The sequence below is a fragment of the Macrotis lagotis genome, chromosome 8 (genome assembly GCF_037893015.1).
Source record: "Macrotis lagotis isolate mMagLag1 chromosome 8, bilby.v1.9.chrom.fasta, whole genome shotgun sequence".
Taxonomy (NCBI): domain Eukaryota; kingdom Metazoa; phylum Chordata; class Mammalia; order Peramelemorphia; family Peramelidae; genus Macrotis; species Macrotis lagotis.
Window position 1 is genome coordinate 73,603,540 of NC_133665.1, and position 24,041 is coordinate 73,627,580.

A 24,041-nucleotide genomic window follows, 5' to 3' on the forward strand; every position below is an offset into this window, starting at 1 on the left:
TCTCAACTCTATTTGGTTGTATATACTATTATTGAATATTCCTGAATTGAAAATCTTCCAAAAGTTTATGAAACATCAATACAACTTGAAATATATGATTGCCATTTAATATATATTATAGATGAAATATCCATGCTCCAAAAAACTGAATTTCAAAATAAACCTGATGCCAAATTTAGATATTTCAAAAGGAGTGTATGTGTGTTTGCATCACAAAAATGAAACATTATTTATTTGATATAAATGTAGCTAACATCTAAATTTTATCTTACATATAGCCTCATAATTATGTCATCTTTTATATCACACTTTTATAAGACATACAAAATACCAGAATATTTTGGTAATAATTTCCTTATATTTTACATATTAACCTGATATTAATATCTCTATTTCATAGAAATCAAATACTTGCTATGAATTTATAATGCCATTTAAAAGAAATTGTTTTGAATACTTGGAAAAAATTGAGCAGAAGTTAAAAATATCTTATATATTATTTTTTCTATTTCAAAAGTTATATGTCTTACTTTTTAGCTCTCAAAAGTTTAAACATCAAGTTTTCATTGCAGAACACAATTTTGATCAATTTTGGCAGGTGATAAAATAAATTTTATTTTCAATCACTCATTGCCTCTATTCATTGACATCAAATAGGTCTCATTGTGAAGAATTTAAGGTATAAAATTGTCATTCATGTCCAAAGGACTTTTTTCAGTCATATAAATTTTTACCTCTCTGAACTATACCTTCAAATCCACATGGAACACATAGTGAATGTTATATTTACTGACTATATAACTAATGTATCTCCACCATAACAAAAAACAAAATATCACATAGTTTTTAGTCCAACTGTCCACTGTTAAACATGATGGTAATTATAACAGTAAAGCTTACTACTAAATTAAATTTTTATAAAAATATATACACTAATAAGAGAGACCCTGGAACATCTGAGGGACACAGCATTAAATATATATTAATTATTTAATATCATTGTTGAAGCAACTCATAAAAATTAATCTACAATGTTAAGAATAAAACTATCTTACCATGAGCTCACAGGTATGAAATTCAATGAAAAATTCTCCACCCTGAGACCTAGAAAAAAACAAAACCAAAAAAAGTTCTAGATCAGCAGTAGAATTATATTTTGATACATACACAAACACAAATGTATGTGGAATAAATTGTAGTGATGTTATGATAAATAGTAGACATATTAATTTAGATACAACTTGATAATTGTCAGGAAGATACCAATTTATCATTTCAAGTAAAAATTATTATTTGGTATTAATCATTCTAATTTCAAGCAAAAATTACTATTTAGTATAAATCATTCTAATTCGCAGTGCTTAACAGCCTTTGCATACCGTAGGTATAATATACAGTGCACTTTGTAGTCAGGGAGATGTAGACACAAATCCTACCTGATATACATAATCTGTATGACCCTAGGTAAGTCATTTAGATTTTCATTTACCCAGGTGACTATTCAAGACTAAATTGTAGTCAAGTGAATGATATATGTCAATGGAGGGGGTATCTACAATAATAATTGCCCTTACTGATGATATTACTGAAAAAAATCACAGATATGAAAAAAATAAATTGCATGAAATGCTAGATAAATCAGTGCTGCTGTATCTCTGAAAGGAAATTTAACCAAATAGATATCTTTTGTCATTTTTCTTTCTTTTTAATCTTCAATTTTGGGAGAATATTTTGTGAGAAAAAGAGAATATGGAATATGATAGAAATATTTTCAATGTTTAATATTTTGCATTTAAACTGGAATTTATACTCAATTATACTAATTCTAAAATCCCAAGACAACATTGAGAAGTAAGAGAACTGATCAGGAAGTTCTTGATTTATGAACCACTAACAGTGATTTATGTAAATCCTTGGTGACCCCAGGTAACTTCTTATGACTAGGTTTCAGAGAAGGTGCCACTGTCTCTTAAAAGAAAGAATCTACTCATTTGGGAATTCCATATACCAATGATATCACAGGTTCAATTCTTTTCCTAAGAAAACATTAAATATCATATAGATATCTACATCTAAATCTCTCTCTATGTATCTATCTTACTATAGTATGTTTTTATATTAAAATGGATATGTTTTATATAATGTGATATATATGCTTAAACATACAAATTTATGCTTATAAATATTTATGTATAAATATAAATATTTAATACTCATATGCATGTGTATGTACAGATACACATATACATAAATATACACAGTCTTGTCTAAGGTCACAAGCCAAATAAATGAAAACACCTGGTTTCAAAATTAAATTTTTCATTCTTAATTTGAATTGTAGTACAGTTGAATATAAATGATACCAAGCTGTCTTGTAACAGGTTGTTTCCATAAAGAGTTTCTATGCTAGTTGAAGGAAATCTCACCTACCATCACTCAGGGAAGATAATTACACTCTAGGAAAAAAATAGAGAGCAGGACTGACTGCCTAAGGTGAGGAAACTTTTTCTGATATATTTCTGAGGGAAACATTCAGAGCAAATAAAATATTACTGTCATATGCATGCACAAAAACAATTTATGGAATTTCTCTTCTTGATTTAAAAAGGTGATTTTAGAGCAAAAAAGAAATTAAACTCAATGATGTTAAATTTACTACAGGAACTTCCTGTGTAAGGAAAAACACAAACACACACTTAGTCACCATCACTGTCCTCTTCTTTCCCTCTTCGCCCTGGAATGTTATCAGTTCAAGTCAATAAGTATTTTATTATGTACCTACTATTTGTCAGACAAAGAACCAAGGACTAGGGTTGTGAAGAAACCCAAAGGACACTCACTCCCTGGTCTCTAGGAGATCATAGTCTAATGAGGAAATTATACAAACAATTTTGTGTAGGAACTCTCCCTTCCGTCTTCCTCTCTCATTCATGGGACCCTGCCCTCTATCCTATTTTTATTACTCTCTTTGTGATGCTGTGAGTTTTGCTGCTGACTACTGTTGCCAAAATCACAGCAGGAGCCTAACGCACTGTTTCTAGAGGAAGGCAGGGAAGAGAAGTTAAATGAGGTTTTGGTACTCTGGTTAAGATATCTTTTTTTTTATTTTAATATTTATTTATTCTCTTTTTGTACAAATAATGTTAATAAAATATTCTTGTTTAAGAGTAAACAGAATACCCCCTCCCCCCACAAAATATAGACTTGCTTGAGTGATAAAGTAAAGGGGAGAGAAAAAATTAAAATTTTAAAAAAATAATAGTCATAATTGTAGGTATGGCCAGGTGGCGCAATGGACAGAACCCCAGCCCAGGAGCCAGGGGCACCTGAGCCCATATCCGGCCCCATACACACAGCAATCACCTAGTCATGTGACATGCAAGCCACCCCAACCCCACTGCCCTGCAAAAACCAAAAAAAAAGAATAAAAAAGACCCAAAATAAAATCAAATAGTAATAATAGTAGTGGTGGCTGGGTGACAGACAGAGCATTGGCCCTTGAGTCTTAACAGGTTTCCTTTAGAAGAAATCATGCTTCAGCATTGTGATGCAATATATAAGATTTAACTTATGTATGAAATAAGCTTTTTGAGGACTAATTGGAAGTGTACAGACATTTGTAACACTGGTACTGTGGGAAAATATGAGTTCCAAATAATTTATTTGCTATTCTTTCCCAGCATCTTCAACTCCTAGCACAGTACTAGAGTAGGGATTTAATAAATATTTTCTGGATATAACATGTTTGATAATAAACATTTGGAACAAAATTTGTTTGCAAATTTGCATCTGAATGTAATTTGAGAGATTTGAAATGCCTAGGGTTGAGTTGAAGTCCTATCTTTGTGATACATATGATGCAATTATCAGGTAACTTATAATTGTTCAGTTGTTGTTAGTTGGGTAATTTGTCCATGCTCACATAATTGTTAATTTTCTGAATTCAGACTTGAATTCAGAAAGATAAGTCTTAGTGATTTTAGGTCCAACACTCTATCCACTGTCCCACTTAGCTATCCAATCAGTCTATCAATGAGCATTTATTAAACTTATATTTTGGATCAGGAACTGCATAGAAAAGTGGGGATATAAAGGCAAAAATTAAATTGCCTTTGTTTCACGAACCTTACTTGATATTCCTGAAATGTACAAATTTGAAAATAAATATAATATTTTAAAATGATTTCTGAGGAGAACCTAGAAGCTACTAAGAGTTTCTCCTTTAACTTATCTACTCATTAAAATGCTTAGAAAATCATTTACTTCTAATTCATTTAGTTCCTTATACACAGTTTAAACATATGTCATAGGAAGTTCTCAAAGAATGTGCTAGAGAAGCACAGATTGAGAAGCCCTGACCAAGCTGGAAAAGATTTGAAAATAGGTCTGGTGGTATTTGATAGGCTGATTCCTAATGTGGCCAGAAAGCATGGTGCCAGGATGATTAGTCAAGAAAAAATGTATCAAATGTCCTAGGCACTATGCCAATTGCTAGGAATAAAAGAGTAAGTCCTTCCTTCAAGGAGCTCACAATCTAATTGGAGTAACAGCAGGGAAGCAAATACACAAACACACACAATATATTAAAATAAGCTATTTACAGGACATGTGGGAAATCATTAACCAAGATAAGGTCCTATGAATAAGAAGAATTCAGGAAATATTCCTGTAAAAGACAAAACTTTAACAAGGAATTAAGAGAAATCAGGGAAACCAGTAGGCAGGGTTGAGGAGGGAGAACATTTTAGGGGACAGTTCAACAAAATGTTCAGAGTCAAGAGAAAGATTTCCTTCCTGCAACTGCAAGGGGTCAGTGTCAATAGATGGAAGAGCATATGACTGGGAGTAAGAAGACTGGAAAGGTAGGAGGAGAAATTTTGGAACACTAAAACTGATTTTATATTTGAATCTGGGGGCAAAAGGGAGTTTGTTGAGTAGAAGAGATGACATAATTGAACCTATACTCTCTATGTCTCTGAAACCATGGGAAGAGATTCTCTTTATTGTTATCTTATTCAAAATTATCTCTGTAACTGAACCTTTCAGAGTTGGTGTGGCCAACTTAATCTGGGCAAAGATGCAATGGAATATTCTATTTGTTTATGATGGAAATCTGTATGAGCTTCCTATTAGTTTAGATCAAAAAATTTCTAGTTGAAAAAGCAAAAAAAAAATAATCTATTATTGGCAGTTAGTCTAGTTACAAAAACTTTATGAGATAGAAATATAACTGCCCTTCTACTGTCAGCCTCACCTCCACCCACCATAACACTGTTAAGGACCAAGTACTATATACTCTTATCATGCTCTATAATGACTTCAGAATATTCTGCTCATTGAAAGAATACACAGAGCCCCTCTAGAAAGAGGACCCAGGATAAAAACTCTGAGGGCTGTTATTGTCAAATTCCAAAACCCCCCAAATAAAGGAGAGAATATTAAAAGCAGTAAAAAGAAAACAATCCAAATACAAAGGAAACACAATTAGACTCAAACAGGACCTTTCATTTTCAATATTGAAGGACTAGAAGACCTGGAGTATCATTTATTTGGAGGGCAAAGGACCTGGGATTACAACCCAGGATTTACTATCCTGCAAAATTCAGGGGAAAAGATGATTGTTCAATAGATAGAGGACTTCAGAATTTCCTGACACAAAGACCAAAACCAAACAGATAATTCAAGCACCAAATACACAATTGAGGAGTTGCATAAAAAGATAAATGAAAAGGGGAAGGAAAAAACAAAACAAAACAAAACAAATGGTCAAGACCATCAAATTGTATACAACCCTTAAAGGGAAGATAGAGCACTTCTAATTTTTGAGAACTTTATTCTCTTAGGATAATTAAAGGTTGAATATAATTGAAAAGATTGGACTTAAAAGATATGAGTATAGTTGGGTCTTGTCTCTCCATTAAAGAATGTTCTACTCATTTTCATTTAGCAAAACCATATCCCTATCATAGAGAGGACAATAATTTATTGATTCTTACTGGGTGATACTAGGAAAATTAAATAGCTATTCATTATGCAAATGTTTAATATTAATTCACACAATCATAAAATAAAGGAGAAAAATAATGTGATGATTAGAGAGAGATGGTCTTATAACGAGAAAGACATGGTTTCAAGTCCCACGTTTAAACACTAGGAAATTTGGGAAAATATTAGTTTTATAAACTGAGAAATATTCTAAGGTTAAAAAGATGATTTTCAACTATATATAATTTTATAGAAATTAAAAAAAACTTTATTCCTGAATTTACTTTATTTATATATTTACTATAGTACCATTATTTGCAATTAAGTAGTGATATAATTATGCACTATTTGTATATAGTAGAATGGAAAAAATCATGAAATTATATAATCAATATATTTTATTGAAGAACAGAACAGTTCATCAGTAAAAATAATCTGAATACAGCTAACATTTTAAGACATTTGTGATATATTCTTTATGTATTTTCTTTTACCACAATTCCTCTCTCTTACACTATTTTATCATGCTCTGAATTTCAAAAGTTTTCCACTGATTAGTCTTATGATGGTCCTACCAGTACCAAGAAGCTTTTATCATAGTCCCCATGACAAAGTAATTGTGGACCTGCACTGACTTAACTAAATTCAAAAAGACTCATTACTAGAAAGTTGATTATTTTTTGACCTTGGAAACTCATTGAAAACTATATCCTAAAGTCCTATTTAAAACTACGTGCATAAGATACATGAGAATGGACCATGAAAACACTATGCATTTAGCAAGAGTTTTAGAGGTAAAAAAATGAATTTAGAGGGAAGAGACTTCAGTACGTTTAACATTTACTAGTGTTGTGACACTGAGTGAGTCTCTCTTTTTCAATATAAAATGAGAAAACAAAAACAAGAAAAAAATTTGAATTCTAAAACTCCAAGGATTGTTATGGAAAAGTGCTTAGTAAACAGTCAAATTACATACAAATGTTAAGCAGTGCTGCTATTTATGTAAAACACTTGAAAATACAATATCAGTTGAAGGTAAATTGGTCTTATACCCTTTTCAGGAAGAAAATTCTGTAACTTATTTGATAAAAGTTAAATTTATAATTAATTTTCTTCTCAATTACTTATGGGAAAATAAACAAGCAACAAAGATGGAAATGGAGATAAGGGATGCAAAATTTTTAACCTAAGCTATCAGTTAACTAGTTTTGTCACTTTAGGTAAACTAGTTCATCACTAGGCTTAAATTTCTTCATCTATAAAATCCATCCTGGAAAACAGATGGTCTTTATGTTTCTTTCTAACTCTTTGAGAGAAAACATAGTATATTAGATGATATTTAAAAACTAATTTAGGGCAACTAGGTGGCACAGTGGAGAGAGCACCGGCCCTGGAGCCAAGAGTACCTGAGTTCAACTTCAGCTTCAGACACTTATTAACTACCTACCTTTGTGGCCTTGGGCAAGCCACTTAACCCCATTGCCTAGCAAAATAAAAAATAAAAAAATAAAAAATAAATGGCCATGAACAAGTAATTTAATAGCTTACAACTTTCTATTTTTTTTTCTCATTTCACATGTTTCTACAATTTCACTTATTTAAAAGGGGGGACATATTTCACAAGTTTGTTGTGAGAAAACATTTTTCAAACCTCAAAGTGCTCCATGAATAAGATCATGATTCTGTTATTTCCTTGGTGGATATAGATCTGTGGCCATTGTAAGATCTTGATAAATAGTACTTAATTGCATTTATAAAGCTATATTCAGACAAAGTCAACTTCACAATACTTTCCTTTGATTTGATTTTATTATTCCCTCCTCCCCATACATGCAAAAACAAGTTTCAAAATTCACTTTTAAAACTTTGAGTTCAAAGGCAGCTATAGCTGGTGCAGTGCATAGAGCATCGCTTCTGGAGTCAAGAAGACCTGAGTTCAAATGCAGCCTCAGACACTTAGTAATTGTCTAGCTGTGTGACCTTGGGCAAGTCACTTAACTCTATTATCTTGCAAAAACAAAAACCAATTAAAAAAATTTTTGAGTTCCAAATTCTCTCCTTCCTCCAACTTTTATTGAGAATACAAGGTATTTAATATAGGTTAAAAAAGTGTAGAAATGAAAAACATTACCATAAAATCCATACTGTAAAAGTAAATATAACCTCTCCCCTAAAAATATAAAACTTAAGAAAGGTAAAGTTAAAAAAGGGATGATTCAATTTGTATTCAGATATCATCAACTCTGTCTCTGGAATTCTTTATCATAACTCTTTCAGAGTTCTTTCTGTCACAGCATTGCAGAAAAAAAGGTGTCATTCACAGCTGGTCATCCTACAATATTTATATGATTTTGTATATAGTATATTTCCCATTGTATCTGCTCATTTGTTTTGTTTTTCTTTCTCTTTTTCTTATTGGAAGCATCCTGTTCATCATTTCTTCTAACAGAATTGCATTTCATCTTAATCACATACCACAATTATTTTAACTAATTCCCCAACTGATAGGTATCCCCTCAATCTTCTGTTCTTTGCCACCATATCCATATACATAAAGGTCCTTTTCCTTCCTGTTTTTCCCTTCTTCAAAAATAGAACCGGGACTGCTAGGTGGCACAGTGGATAAAGCACCAGCCTTGGAGTCAGGAGTACCTGAGTACAAACCTGGCCTCAGACACTTAATAATTACCTAACTGTGTAGCCTTGGGCAAGCCACTTAACCCCATTGCCTTGCAAAAAAAAAAAGAAATAGAAACTTAGTAGTAGTAGTGGCACTGTAGGTCCAAGGGTAGTATGGTTTAATAACCCTTCAGATATAGTCCCAAATTGCCCTAAATAATTTTTGAATCATTTAACAACTTTTCCAATAGTGCATTAATGTCTCATTTTCCCTATATCTCTCCCAAAATTGATCATTTTCTCTTTCTGTCCTATTAGTCAATTCAATAGGTACAAGGTAGTACTTCAGAATTGTTGCAATCCTCATTTCTCTGATCCATAGTGAGTTTGGACAGTTTAAAAAATGATTTGGGGCAGCTAGGTGGCACAGTGGATAGAGCACTGGTCTGGGAGTCAGGAGTACCTGAGTTCAAATCCAGCCTCAGATACTTAATAATTGCCTAGCTGTGTGGCCTTGGGCAAGCCACTTAACCCTCTTGCCTTGCAAAAAACAAAACAAAAACAAAAACAACCCAAAAAATTAATTTAAATAAATAGCATTGATAACCTCATCTAAAAACTGTTCATATCTTTAGATCATTTATCAATTGAAGAATTGTTCTTATTTTTACTAAATTTGATGCAGTTTTCTATGTTTGAGAAATGAAGTCTTAATCAGAGAAATTTACTTCAATATTTTTCCCCACAGCTAAATTGCTAGCTATAGTTCTCTCCTTTCCTACCCCCATTTATTCTATTATCTCTCTCCTTTCAGCCTGTCCATCCTCAAAAATATTTTACATCTGACTACTCCTTCCACCACCTTCCCTCTCTTCTATCACCTCTCCCACTTCTTTTTTTTCACCCCTTTCCCCTTCTACTTTTCTTTAGGTAATATAGGTTTCTAAAGCCAATTGAGTTGTATGTTATTCCCTTTCTGAGTCAATTTTAATGAGAGTAAGGCTCATTCACTCTCCTCTTACCTCTCCTCTCTCCTTATAATCCAAGGTCTTTTGCCTTCTACAATATGATATTCCAAGCCCTGTGTCCTTTAATTTAGTTGATAAATCTTGAGTTATCCTCCTAACTGTGGGTCCACAATAATTGAATTGTTTCTTTCTGAATGCTTGTAATATTTTCCCCTTGAATTGGGAGCTCTGAAATTTGGTGATGATATTCCTGGAAGTTTTCATTTTGGGATCATTTTCAGGAGTTTATCAGGGAATTCTTTCAATTTCTATTTTACCCTCTGCTTCTAGAATATCAGAGCATATTTGTTTGATAATTTCTTGAAAAATTATATCTGGGTTCTTTTTTGGTCATTAATTTATTTAGTTCAGTAATTTTAAATTATCTCTCTTGAATGTGTTTTCCAAGTCAATTGTTCTTGTAATAAGGTATCTCACATTTTTTTCCTGTTTTTTCATTCTCTTGGTTTTCTTTTATTGTTTCTTGATTTCTCACAAAGTAATAACCCTTGTTCCATTCTATATTTTCAGGAATTATATTTTTTTCAGTGAACTTTTTCATCTCCTTTTCCATCTGTCCAATTCTGTTGTTAGGGAATTCTTCTCCTCATTGACTTTTTGGACCTCTTTCTTCCATTTGGCACAGTCTGGTTTTTAACATGCTATTTGCTTCTGGGTTTTTTTTTTGGTATCTTTTTCACCAAGCTGCTGATTTGGCTTTCATGATTTTCCCACATCACTCTAATTTCTCTTCCCATTTTTTCCTCTATCTCCCTTACTTGACTTTCAAAATTCTTTTGGCATCTTCTATGAGACCAATTTGTATTTTTCTTGAAGGTTTTGGATGTACATGTTTTGATCTTGTTATCTTCTTTTGAATGTGTATTTTGAGTTTCCATATGACCCTAGTAACTGTCTAGGATAGGATTTTTCCTGGCTGTTTTTGCTAATTTGAAACCTGTGATTTGATTATAAATGTTAAATTGGGGTTCTACTTCCAGTGTGGAGGACACACTGAGAATTTTTGCAGGTGTTTTCAGGGGATACTTCTTTCAGAGTCTTATGAGTGGTTATGACTTCTTTCCTGACCTATGCTCCAAGTCTATAAATGACCACAGCACTTCTTTCTGCCTTGGAAATGTGAAGAGAATCCCTGTTCTGCTGCTACTGTAGTAAGCTCTATTGTGCTTCACCTCTTCTTCCTGGCACTGGGGCAGTAAACTGTCACACAGATCTGAGTATGGGCAGAGCAATAGAGTGTGCCTCAGTGATAGCAATGAAATCACTAATCTCCTTCCTACCCCCTCACTGTCTTTGGACTGAGTTCTGGAAGCAGCCGCTGCTGTTGACTCAATGGCTCTAGAGACCTACTCTTGATCTGCTGGGGTTGGTCTGCATTTCTGAGGTCTGTACTGAACTGTGCTCCAATCTCATCCCAGTGTGGAAGAGTTTTCCTGCTGAGCTTTCAAGTTGTCCTTGCCAATCCCTGGGCTAAGAGGTGGAAACCACCACTGCTTCCATTGACCTGGTAACCCTCCAGTCTGTTGCTGTATGATTGGGACCAGTTTATTCTGGTGCAACCTAGACTGCACATCTGGTTCCTTCTCACCCTGGGACAACAGATCCTTCCTCCAATTTTGCAAATTGTCTTGGTCTGGAAAATTGTTTCACTCAGTCTTTTTGTGGGTTCTGCCACTCTAGAATTTGGCTAGAATCATTATTTAAAGGTATATGGAGTGGTTTGGGAGAGAGCTCCCTCAAGTCTCTGTCTTTACTCTGGCATTTTGGCTTCAGCTCCATGAGGAGATATTCTTAAACAATATTAATTTCCATCTTTGGATGGTGTCAGATTGACTCATATTATACATCTCTGATCTTGTCCTTTGTTTCAATGAATGCACTAGCTAAGGTTGAATGGAAATTCACATTCTGTCTAATGCATAAAATGAAATTCTATGAGCCAGTCAACCTTTTTTTTCAAAGACCTTCATGACTCCCTTGGCTGTTGTAACACCTAACAAACTTGTACCTGTTCCTTTCAATCTCAAAAGTCTTTTGATGAGACTATTGTACTTCTTGTTAAGCCATTTTATCTGAACTCATATGACAATAAGTCTAATGAATTCTTCAGTGTCTGTTTTCTATTTAGTCAACTCTAATCACATCATTTTCTACTCTTTGACTCAAAATACAAAAGGCAGCATTTGTCAGGACACATAGATTAATGGAGATCAAGTAGAAAAAATACATTTGTACAATAATTCAGTTTTAGTTATATATTGGCATTATAACCTCATCACATTTCTCAGGATTAAAATATTAAGTGATCCAGCAAATAATGGTAATTGATCCCATACTTTGTGCTAATGCCAAATTTTCTAGAAAATCCAAAATAAGTGTAAACTATGGTTTGAAGCTACCTTATTTCATATAAATTTGAAAATCATATATGTTTCTCCAGGAAGGGGAAACAATTCTATGAGTTATTATGAAAGTTTAAGAATATGACAAATGTGAATATATTTTAAAAAACAATATAAAATAAAATATATATATAATCCATTGCTAAAGTAAGTGTCTAAAGTGAGACTTTTCTGATATTTAAATATGTCCTTTGCTCTTTCTTTTGTCAGGGATAAATTTAACATGGTATTATTCTGAACATTTATTTTGTTTTAACATGCTTACAACAAAAAACATGTCAGACACTCTAAGCAATATTTAGAGAATCCATAAAAAAGATGCAATGAAAATTAGCATTTTTTATGAGGAAAGATATAACCAATACATTTAGTCATCCATAATCTTATTAAGAATTTTTTATTTGAAAAAAATTAAAATAATAGGGGTTTGGAGATGACCTATTTAACACATTTAGAGATGATTGTTTTTCCTGAAAAATAAAAGTTTAATGATTCCATTCAAATTACTCAAAGTGTTAAAGTCTGATTAAAAACATATTTTCATTTGTACTTGATATAATACATAATGATGTATAATTATACAGAAGTGAATTAATTAGAAATAGATACTTGGAAGACAATGTTCAACACCTCTCAAAGAACATAAAAAAGTCACAGAGTAATGATTTTGTGACACAAATGAACATTAGTGGGCAATCTAATTCCAAATCCATCATCTTAAAGATTAAAAATAGACAAACAAAAAACTGAGGCCCAGAAATATTAAGTGATTGTACACTTCATAACCAATGAATGGAAAAGTCAGAATGTGGAATTAGGTCTTCTGACTCCAAATCCTTAACCTTATACTATATTATCAACTGTAAACCAAACTAACAATCTTTTTGATTATCTAGCTATTTTCATTGGTCAAAATTGTGATCAATGAATTTTTCAGCAGAAAGTTGGGACTTTTCCCACAGATTCGGAGAATTACTGAGACTTTTCTCGAATACTTTCAAAGCTTTCACAATTCTTGGTCATATCTTTCTATATTTTCCCTAAAGGATTCACTTAGAGACTATCCTTTAATTCTTGAAATAGCAAAGAAATCCTCAGGCTAATCATCTGCTCTCTGTTTCTTATTACATAATAGCAACACAGAAATAGATTTGGAAAGAACTTTAGAAATTATGTGTCCCAACCAATTTTTTCAGTCATACATGTCAATGGGATCATTTATTCTACTTCTCAAAAACAATTTCTTTTTGGAAATAGTCTACTACCTTCAAGGAATTTCTACATTTCCATTTGGTTCTTTGTTTTTTCATTTGTTGTTCATTTTGTGAGATCATGGGATTCTCTAACTCATAGTCATATTACAACATACCTGTAGTAACTTTTTCTATCCTGAGATTGAAATTGGAAAACATATTTAAAGTACTTTAAAATGCTTAAATTATTACATGAATGTCAACTTTTGCTACTGTGATTATTATTACTAAGAGAAAATTGCTTTTATGGCAAAAGGATTTTTGTCAGGAGATAATTTATGGTCATTACTAATTTTGAATGTTTTCTCAACTGACCTAGTAAAAGGACAGAGTGACACTTTTTTCCAGTCTAAGATAACATACATTAGAGAGAGAGAGATCTTTGACATTGTGGTAGAAACTATGATAATGAACATTGTTGTTTCACTCCTGATTTTATTAGGAAGGCTTGAAGTTTATACTCATTGGGGATAATGTTTGCTCTTTGTTTTAGACAACAGGAATAGGTACCTTGTTTCAAAGGCTTTTTTTGTCAAAGGCTTTTTTAAAAACATCTATTTACCTATTTATATGATTTTAATTGTTTTTTGACATGGTGAATTATGCTGATATTTTTAAAAATAATGAATCAATTCTGTTTTAATTTCTCCCACACATAAGAATGTATGATATTTGTGATATCTTGCTGTGATTTCCTTGCTAATATTTTATTTAAATTTTTTCTACCACTATTGATTAAAGAAATTGATCCGTAGTTTTCTTTTTCTGTTTTTGATTTCCCAGGTTTAGGTATCAAAACACATTCGCTTCATAAAGGGAGTTTGGAAGGACTCCTTCTTTAATTACTTTCTCAATTAGTTTTTAAATATTGAGATTAATTGCTTCTAAAAAAGTTAGAATTCTCTCATTTATATATTTGGCCCTGTTTTGTTATTTTGATTTTTTTCTTTATGTTTTGTTTTGATTTTTTTACTTAGGACTTCATTGAGGATTTGTTCAATTTATTTTCCTTAGGTTATTTAATTAACCTTTTCTCTGTTCCATTAATCCAAGCAGTTTGTATTTTATAAATAATCATCCAGGTGGTACACTGGTTAGAGTATTGGTCCTGTAGTCAACAAGACTCAACAAGGCATCATAAGTGCCTCAGACACTTATTAACTGGATAAAGCACTTAATCTAGTTTGCCAGCAATCCTCATCTTTTAAATGAGCTGGATAAAGATATGACGACACACTCCAATATCTTTGCTTAAAAAAAAAAATGAGCAAACAGTGTGCTCATGAAGAGTTGGACAATAGTGAAATGACTCAATAACATTAACAATAATAAATATTTAGCTACCTCACTTAAATTTTCAGTTTTATTGATATTTAATTTGACAAAATAATGCCTAATAATTTCTTTAACTTCATCTTCATGTTTTGGTATATTTGCCCTTCTCATATTTGATTCTAGTAATTTGGTTTTTGACTTATCTTCATTTTTTTAATAAAATGTGTTCCCAGTTTAATTTATTAATTCAATTGTTTGTTTTTCTACTTCCATTTTCATTAATCTCTTCTTTGATTTTTCAGAATTTCCATTGTGGAGGTTAATTAGGGATTTTTAATTTTTCTTTTTCTTACTGTTTTTAGTTATATGCCAAATTGTTAATCTTGAAATTTTAAATTCTACTGATGTATACATTTAGAGATATAAATATTTCCCCTAAGTATAACTTCAGTTGCATTCTACAAATTTTTGAATTTTTTCTCACTCACTTAATCTATTGACTGTTTCTATGATTTTTCCTTTGACTCATTGTTTAGGGTTAGATTATTATTCCTGGTCAACTTTTAATCTATGTTTTCACTGCCCTTTATCATTTATATTTAAATCTGGTCTGAACAGAGTACATTTAATATTTATGCTTTTCTAAATTTGTTTGTGAGGTTTTTATGCCCTGACATATATATATATATATATATATATATATATATATATATATACACATACATACATACATACATACATAATTTTTATGAAGTTTCTATGAAGATTCCTGTACAGGTGAGAAAAAGGTACATTCCTTTCTATTCTCATTCAGTTTAACCACAATTCTATAATATCTCACTTTTCCAAGAAACTATTCATCTCCTTGTTTTAAGACTTTTTTATTTTTTGGTTTGATTTATCTAGCTTTCAAAAGGGAAACTTGAGGTCTACCACTATCAAAGATTTACTTTCTATTATAATATAATAAATAATTATTAACATTGTTGCCATAATTTTTTTTATTTTCAAACTTTGGTTGCTTTGTCATATTTAGAAAATGTGTAACATTGACTGTCTATGATTTCTTTTATCAGGTGTATTTTAACTTCTTATTCCTGTTAATGGGGTTTATTATTTGCATTTGCTTTGTCTGAGATTATCATTACGACCTCTACCTTTTCTACTTTAGCAAGCTTAATAGATTCTGTTAAAAATCCCTTATTTAACTCTTTTGGTATCTTTCTGTTTCATGTGTCTCTTTTTCTTAGGTTTTTGCAAGGCAAATAGGGTTAAGTGGCTTGCCCAAGGCCACACAGCTAGGTAATTATTAAGTGTCTGAGACTGGATTTGAACCCAGGTACTCCTGACTCCAGGGCCAGTGCTTTGTCCACTTCGCCACCTAGCTGCCCCTTCATGTGTCTCTTTTAAACAAAATAGTGTAATCTGGTTTCTAATCTGCTTTGCTATACACTTCCATTTTATGGATGAATTCATACCATTCACATTTACCTCCATACTACCTTCTGACTTCAGGCCCACTGTGCCACCTAGCTGCCCCTGATAATCTTACTTTTTTTTGGTTTATCCTCTTTTTTTTTCCCTGGTCCTGTTCCTCTTTTATAGTCATTTTTGCTTCTGACTAATGCTTTCTTATCTACCCTTCTTTTTAAACCTCCCATTTTCTCTTTCCCTCTTCTCTACCTACTTTTCTTTTGAGTAAGTAGAATTCTATTGCAAACTGAAAGAATAAAGAAGTTAATTTGCTTGTCTCTCTGTGTGTGGGCATGCGCGTGCAAATGTACATGTGCATGCTTCCCTCTTTGAAATAATTTAGATATGAACATTAAAGCATTGCCTTTTCCTCCCCATTTTCTCTTTTAGTATAAAAACTCTTCCTTGATGACCTTTTTTATGAGTTGATTTTCCTCATTCTTCCTCTCCCTTCCCCTTCTCCCAGTTCACCTACTCTCCTTGTCTATTCTGTATTCTTTATCCAGAAAGGGCCTGTGATTTCTTGGGATTGCAATCTATACTTTTCCCTAAGGCCCTTCCTCCCTTGAGACTATGAACGTACTGCATCTCAAGGTTTCCATTCCTTATTGTCCAAAAATTCTCTTCCTTCATTTTGAACCAAGGTACAAAGTAGGAGATATTTCAGGACCAGGAAACCTTGAGTGGATATAATCAATGAAGTAGCAAATTGAAACTGGTCCCGCATTCAGTGCAAGATGAAGTCTACTTGGTAAACTCTTTTTGACTACTTGAGGTCCCTTTACTATCTCTCATTTGAGGACTTCAGAAGAAGTTGCTGCTTCTGTCACTACCACCTAGTCCCAATAGTCATCTAGAAATTCTAACTATAGCAATAACAATACATGAAAAAGAAATTAAATTAATAAAGATAATCACTAAGGAAACACAACCATCACTCTTTGCAGAAGATATGATGGAATAATTGGAGAACTTTAGTTAATCAAATACAGCAAAGATGAAAGATACAAAATAAATATACATAAATCAACAGTATTTCTATAGTACTAATAATCAATCAGAAAGAGCTAAAAAGAGAAATTCCATTTAAAATAATTGCAGACAACATAAACTATTTTGAACTTTATTTGCCAAGACAAATCCAGGAACTACATTAGCACAGTTACAAAACACTTTTTTCACAAAAGTAGAGTCAGTTTCAACAATTGGAGAATTATCAAGTGCTCATGAGTAGACCTAAGCCATATAATAAAAAATGACAACTCTACTTAAATTAATTCACTTAGCTATTACCATACCAATTAAACTGACCAAAAAAAGTGTTTTATAGAGATAGAAATGATAAGAGTAAAATTCACTTGGAAGAACAAAAGGTCAAGAACATCAAGGGAATCAATGAAAAAATGTTATGAAAGGTGGTCTAGGAGTTTCAGATTTTCAAGTGTATTACAAATTTGTAACCATCAAAACAATCTGCTTCTGTCTAAGAAATAAACTGTGAATCAAGGAATAGAATAGATACACAATGCACAGTGGTAATGATTTTACTAATCTAGTATTTGATAAACTCTAAGATCCAAGCATTTAAGGTAGAAACTCAAGTTTACAAAAATTACTAGGGGAAAAGGGAAAGCAATTTGGCCAAAACTAGGCATAAACTTACATTTCACACCATATACCAAGGTAAGTACAAAATGGATAAATTATTCTGATATAAAGGATGATAATCATAAGTAAATTAGGGGAGTTTGGAAAAATATTGTGGACTGGTGGTTTGGATGCTGGGTCTAAAGTCAGGATAACTCATCTTTAAGAGTTCAAATTCAGCTTCAGACACTTACTAGTTGTGTGACTCTTGGCAAGTTATTAATTCTATTTGCCTTAGTTCCTCATCTGTAAAATGAGTTGGAGAAAGAAATGACAAACTACTCCAGTATTTTTGCCAGTCAAATCCCAAAAAAGATCATAAGTCAGATATGACTGAAAACAAACAAACAAATTAAACAATAAAAAAGGGGAAAATGTACCTGATAGAGCTGTTGATAAGGAAAGAATTTATAACCAAACAAGAGATAGAGCGGATTTCAGAAGTAAAAGAGATACCTTTGATTACAGTAAATTAAAAAGCTTTAGCATGAACAAAACTAATACAAGACAAATTAAAAAGGATACAGGAAAATATTTTACGAGAAGTTTCTCTGATAAAGTCCTCATTTCTCAATTTATAGGGAAGTAATTCAAATTTTTAAGTTGATATTCCTTTTCTCAGTTGATAAATGGTAACAATGCAAAGACTTCAGAAGAAGAAATTAAAATTATCAATAGCATCATAAAAATGTTCTTAAACATTATAGATTAGACAAATGCAAATTTAAACACTCTGAGATATCTCCTACTTTGCTAACATGAAAAGAAAAAGGAAATGACAATTGAAGAGGATGTTAAAAAAATGAAGAAATTAATTCATTGTTAGTTGGGTTGAAAACTAATCCAACCACTATGGAAAATAATGTGGAAACCAGAATAAGTGTGGAGTGAAGAGCACCAGATACAGAACCTGCAACGAGAATCAGGAGAAACCAGACTGCACCTCCAGATCACAGTCCACAAACAGTAAGGGGGTCAGGGAAGACTGCAGAAATTTCTCTGCTCTCCCTTGATGTAGGACTCTGCTGTTTGCCCACACTCAGATCCAGGTTGCAGTTTGGACTTCCATACTATGATAGCCAAGTAGGACTCCTCCTTACAGCTCCAGGACAGAGGAAAGTGCTGCGATCATCTACATATCAAAGCACAGGCAAGAGAGCATAAGACCTTGGAGGAATAAAGGTTCCAGTGGAGTTTCTGTCCAAAAAAAACTCTCAAAGCCTTGGAAATGCTGTAAATTAGTCTTGGCCTGAGTATATGAGTAAATAATAGAAAAAGAAGAATCTGACCATAGAGAACTATTTTAGTCCCTTGGAAGATCCAAACACATATTCAAATGATGAAAAAGTCGAAGTTTTGATATCCAAAACCTCCAATAGAAACAGAAAATGGGCTCAGACTATGAATGAGCTCAAAAGAAAAAAGACTTTGTAAAGCAATTAAGGGAGGTAGAGGCAAAATTGGGAGGAGAAATAAGAGTGATGCAGAAAAATCATGAAAACCAAATCAACAGCTTGGTGAAAGAAATACAAAAAAAAATGCTGAAGAAAATAATATATCAAAAACCAATTTAAGCCTAATGGGAAAAGCAAAACAAAAGGCAAATGAAGAGAAGAATGCCTAAAAAAGTAGAACTGGTCGGCTGGAAAAGGAGATAAAAAAGCTCTATGAAGAAAATAACTCCTTCAAATGTAATATGGAACAAGAAATCAGGAAAAAAATAAATCTTTTCCTAAAAAAGCAAAAAATTAAAAGAAAATGTGAAATATCCCATTGGAAAAACAACTGACCTTAAAAACAGATCCAGAAGAAATAATTTAAAAATTATTGGGTTACCTTAAAGCCATGAATAGGAAAAGAGCCTAGACTTCATTTTTCAAGAAATAATACAGCAAAATTTCCCCTAAGATCCTAGAAGCAGAGGGTAAAATAGAAACTGAGGGAATTCACTGGTCACCTCCTGAAAGAGATCCCAAAAGAAAAACTTCCAGGAATATTATAGCCAAATTCCAAAACTGCCAAATCAAAGAGAAAATTCTAAAAAGCTGCCAGAAACAAATAATTCAATTCCCAAGGCTCCATGGCCAAGATTACACAGGCTCTGGCAGCATCTACATTAAGAGCTCATAGAGCTTGGAATATGATATTCTGGAAGGCAAAAGATCTTGGTTTACAATGAAGAATCAACTACCCAGCAAAACAGAATATCCTTTTTCTGAAGAAAAGATGGCCTTCCAATGAAATGGGGGACTTTCAAACTTTCCTATTGAAACAACCAATGCTGAACAGAAAGTTTGGTCTCCAAGTACAGAACTCTGGTGAATCATAGAGGGGGTAGATTAGAAGGACTAGCTATGAGGAACTTAATGATATTGAATTGTTTGTATTCCTGCATGGGAAGAAGATATTAATAATTCATATGAACTTTCTAATTTATAAGAGCTGTTAGAAGAAGCATATATAGACAGGACACAGGAAGAAGCAGAATATAATGGTATAATATAGTAAAAAATTGGAGTCAGTGGGTGATAAAGGAAAGTACTGGGAGGAAGGAAAAAGGAAAAGGAGATGAAGAAGAAACTAAGAAATTTCACCTAAGAGTCAAGAAAAAGCTTTTTCAAAGGAGTGGAAAGGGGAGAAGGCAAGGGGGAATGAGTGAGTCTTCATTCTCGTCAGAAACGGCTCAGAGAAGAAATAACATACACACTTAATAGGATGAGGAAATCTATCTTACCCTAGAGGAAAGTGAGAAGAAAAGGATGGGATAAAGGGGAATGGGGAGGGAATGGGGGATAGATGATAGAAGAGAGGGAAGATTGAGGGAGAGGGTACTCAGATACAGCACACTTTTGGACAAGGCCAGGATGAAAGGAGAGAGAGAGAATAGAATAAATGAGAGTGGGGAGGAATAGAGTGGAGGCTAGTAATAGTAACTGTGGGAAAAATATTGAAGCAACTTCTCTGGTGGACTTATGATAAAGAAAGCAACTCACCCCAGACTCAGAGTCATTGGAATCTGAACACAAACTGAAGTACATTTTCTCTTTCTCTCTCTCACACTATTCTTGAGGTTTTTCATCTTGGGGGGAAGGGGGATTTATGCTTACTCTTATAACAAAATTATTGTAATAATAATAATAATAATAAATTAAAGTTCACTTCCAAAAAAATAAAAATAAGAAAATAATGTGAAAATATGATGATCAGGTAATGACAATGTAAAGGAAAAAAAATCTTTGAAAAACCTAAAAACACTGATTTAAAACAGAAAAAATATAACTCTTGCATCTTAAATGAGTGGTGATAGACTAGAGTTGAAGAAAGAGATAATCATTTTAACACATAGCTAATTTGTTGATTTGTTTTATTTGACCCTGCACAATTGTTACAAGCATGAGATTTTCTGGTGGTGGTCTAAGTCTAATTTCTTTCATATGGCTGTACAATTTTCCAAGAAGTTTTTATCAAATAATGAATCTTTATCCCAGTAGGTAGGATCTTTTTATTTATCATATAGTAGGTTATTAGATACATTCATTTCTTTTTTTAAGGCAGTGGGGTTAAGTGATTTGCCCAAGGTTACTCAGGTAATTATTAAATTTCTAAGGCTAGATTTAAGTACTCAGGTCCTCCTGATTCCAGGGCCAGTACTCTATCCCATTGAACCACCTAGCTTCTCCAATGCATTCATTTCTCTATGCCATATATCTTATCTTTTTCATTCCTTTATCTCTCTTTTTTAACATGTACCAAATTTTTTTAAGAATTGTTTGTAGAATAGTTTGAAATATGATACTGTTAGGTCTCCATTCTTCTTTTCGTATTTCTCATGAGACTTGACATTTTCTACCTCCATATGAATGTCATTCTTATTTTTCTTGTCATATCAAGTGATCATTTTTGAACTTTAATTGGTATTGTATTGAATAAGTAAACTACTTCAGGTAGTATTGACATTTTTATAATCTTGAATAATATTGCCCAGGAATAATTAATTCTTTTACCAATTATTCATCCATGGTTTTAGTTTTGAAAACTGATGGTAACTTACAGCCTTTTTGACACTAATAAATATGGGTTAGTTGGAGAAATCATGGAATTTTTTTAAAGAATATTGGATTGTAATGATAGATTTACTTTTAAGTGACTTTTATATCACAAAACATTAAATTCAGCAAGTATATTAAGAGAAAAATTCAAATATTTGCAAAAATATTGAAAAGTGTATTATAAAGGAAAAAAGGGAAATGAAACTGATTTTGTTCAGATGAAACTAGACTCCAATTGACAGGATTTTATGAAAACCTAGAAAATAGTTAATAAACAGCTGTTGCATAAAGCAGATGACTGACTTTTTTTTAGATTTTTCAAGGCAATGGGCCTAAGTGGCTTGTCCAAGGCCACATGGCTAGGCAATTATTAAGTATCTGAGGTTGGATATGAACACAGGTACTCCTGACTCCAAGGCCGGTGCTCTATTCACTGTGCCACCTAGCCGCCCCAGATGACTGACTTTTCAAGTAATTTATATTCATTGGCAATATCACTTGAAGCATTTATATTGGACTCTACTAATTCACTAGTAACTCAAAATTAAGTCAGGTATAGATAATAATTTTAAAGATAAAATTGTGAATAGAAGAAAAAAATGAGGATATGTTTGTTGCCACAAGTAAATAATAAAATTGCTCAAATGAGTTAATTTTATTCCTAAAACCAGATAATTTTAAAAACTATCTTGATTGAAAAATGAAAAAAATTACTTTTAATAATTTAACATGCAGTCCCCCAAATGCCCCCATAACAAAAAAGTTAAATATTATTTTTAATGCACAAATTTGAATTAATTGATATTCTAGGGCACATGGAGTTTAAGTGACCTGATTCAAGATGATTGTCAAGGTAGCACATTACATAAAATGTATATACATTTAATAAATACTTGTGAGTTCAATTAAAATGAATTTTTGTCATACATGAAACAAAATAAAGCAACACAAGAGAGAAATAAAGTGATAATTATGAGTTAAAATCATAGTACTACAATTTATAAATGATATAAATTAAGTCAAAATAAATGTAATTATATAAACAGATATACATAGATATTGACTTTTAAGAATGAATAACTAAGATAGTGAAGTACCCAAACATCCAATTCAACACCATTCACTTACTATACACCTAGCCTATTCCAGATACTGGGTATAAAGATTTTGTAATTTAAAAAAATAGTACAAGAAATTTTGCTTTAAACATGTTAGTATCCATTTCCCAAACTGCAATATGTATATTTGACATATTCAAATCTAAGGTCTGTTTGAGAATATTATTTTTCCAGATTTGTAAACTGAAACTTTTAAATCGTTCTGCCAGTATAAAATGAGGGAATTGAGGTCAAACTAATGATCCCCAAGTTTCAACACACTGCTCGGTCTCCCAAAACACTGTTATTGATGTAGTTGTTTTCCCTTAGCTGAAATCTGAGAAGTGAGTATAAGAGAAAGAAAAACGTCAAAAAATATCTGCAGGTGTGTAATGTTGAAGCATTCACTCCTGGAGTGCAGAGGAATGACAAGACAAGTCTACTTCCTGATATAAACTGATCCACCATCCCTCCTGAACCCTCTAGGTCACAACAGGAAACATTCTTTCTGTCAAATCAGTTTATAGAGGTGTATTACTGAAAAGAAGGGAAAATATGTATTTTATGAAAGTCAATTTACTCTGAAACTTGAAACAAGTATCCAAAGTCATAACTATATTTTGGACAATATCATTTCCATTATATCATGAAATACAGCCAAATAGTAGAATGGTCAGCATACTTCAATGAGGCTGAATTCATAGGGAGTGCCAAAGCATCAGAATTCTGATTCTGTGATTTTCTAATCCAAGTGAACCATTACTTCTGTTGTCTTATCTTTCTGAAATACTGTGCTTGTAAAGGAGCATTTCATGGAACACAGAAATAGAATGCTTTGATCAAGGAAACCTTTTACTCGACAAGAAAGTGCTTTTTAAAAGCAAAACAAGGATAAGACATAGCTCTTTGCTTAGATCTCTCCTAAGGCATAGGCAAACACTATACCCAAATCATGTCACTTTTTTCCTCAGTTCTGCCTGAAACAAAGAATTCCTACTTCAAGTACATGCATTGTATTCTTTTCCATAATATTGTACTATCACACTATCTAACCCAACTCCTATATGAACCCCTTCTTCAACATCATACCTGACAAGGAATCATCCAGTTTGAAGATTTTCCAGTGAAAATCCACTTCATCATGTCAGAAAATTCACATTTGGGTTACTGATTTTTGGAAAAAAATTTTTTTGCCTTTTTTTCAGCCATTCAT

The 24,041-nt window shown here is 32.4% G+C and overlaps 1 long non-coding RNA gene across 1 annotated transcript in view; it reads right to left on the reverse strand.

The window, feature by feature from the left end:
• Window positions 1-1,053: 1,053 nt before the first annotated feature.
• LOC141495031 (uncharacterized) overlaps window positions 1,054-24,041 on the reverse strand; it is a 474,211-nt gene continuing 451,223 nt past the window's right edge. Inside the window, exon 3 of the long non-coding RNA XR_012470642.1 lies at window positions 1,054-1,104. This is a non-coding gene — a long non-coding RNA (uncharacterized LOC141495031). The remainder of the gene's footprint in view (window positions 1,105-24,041) is intronic.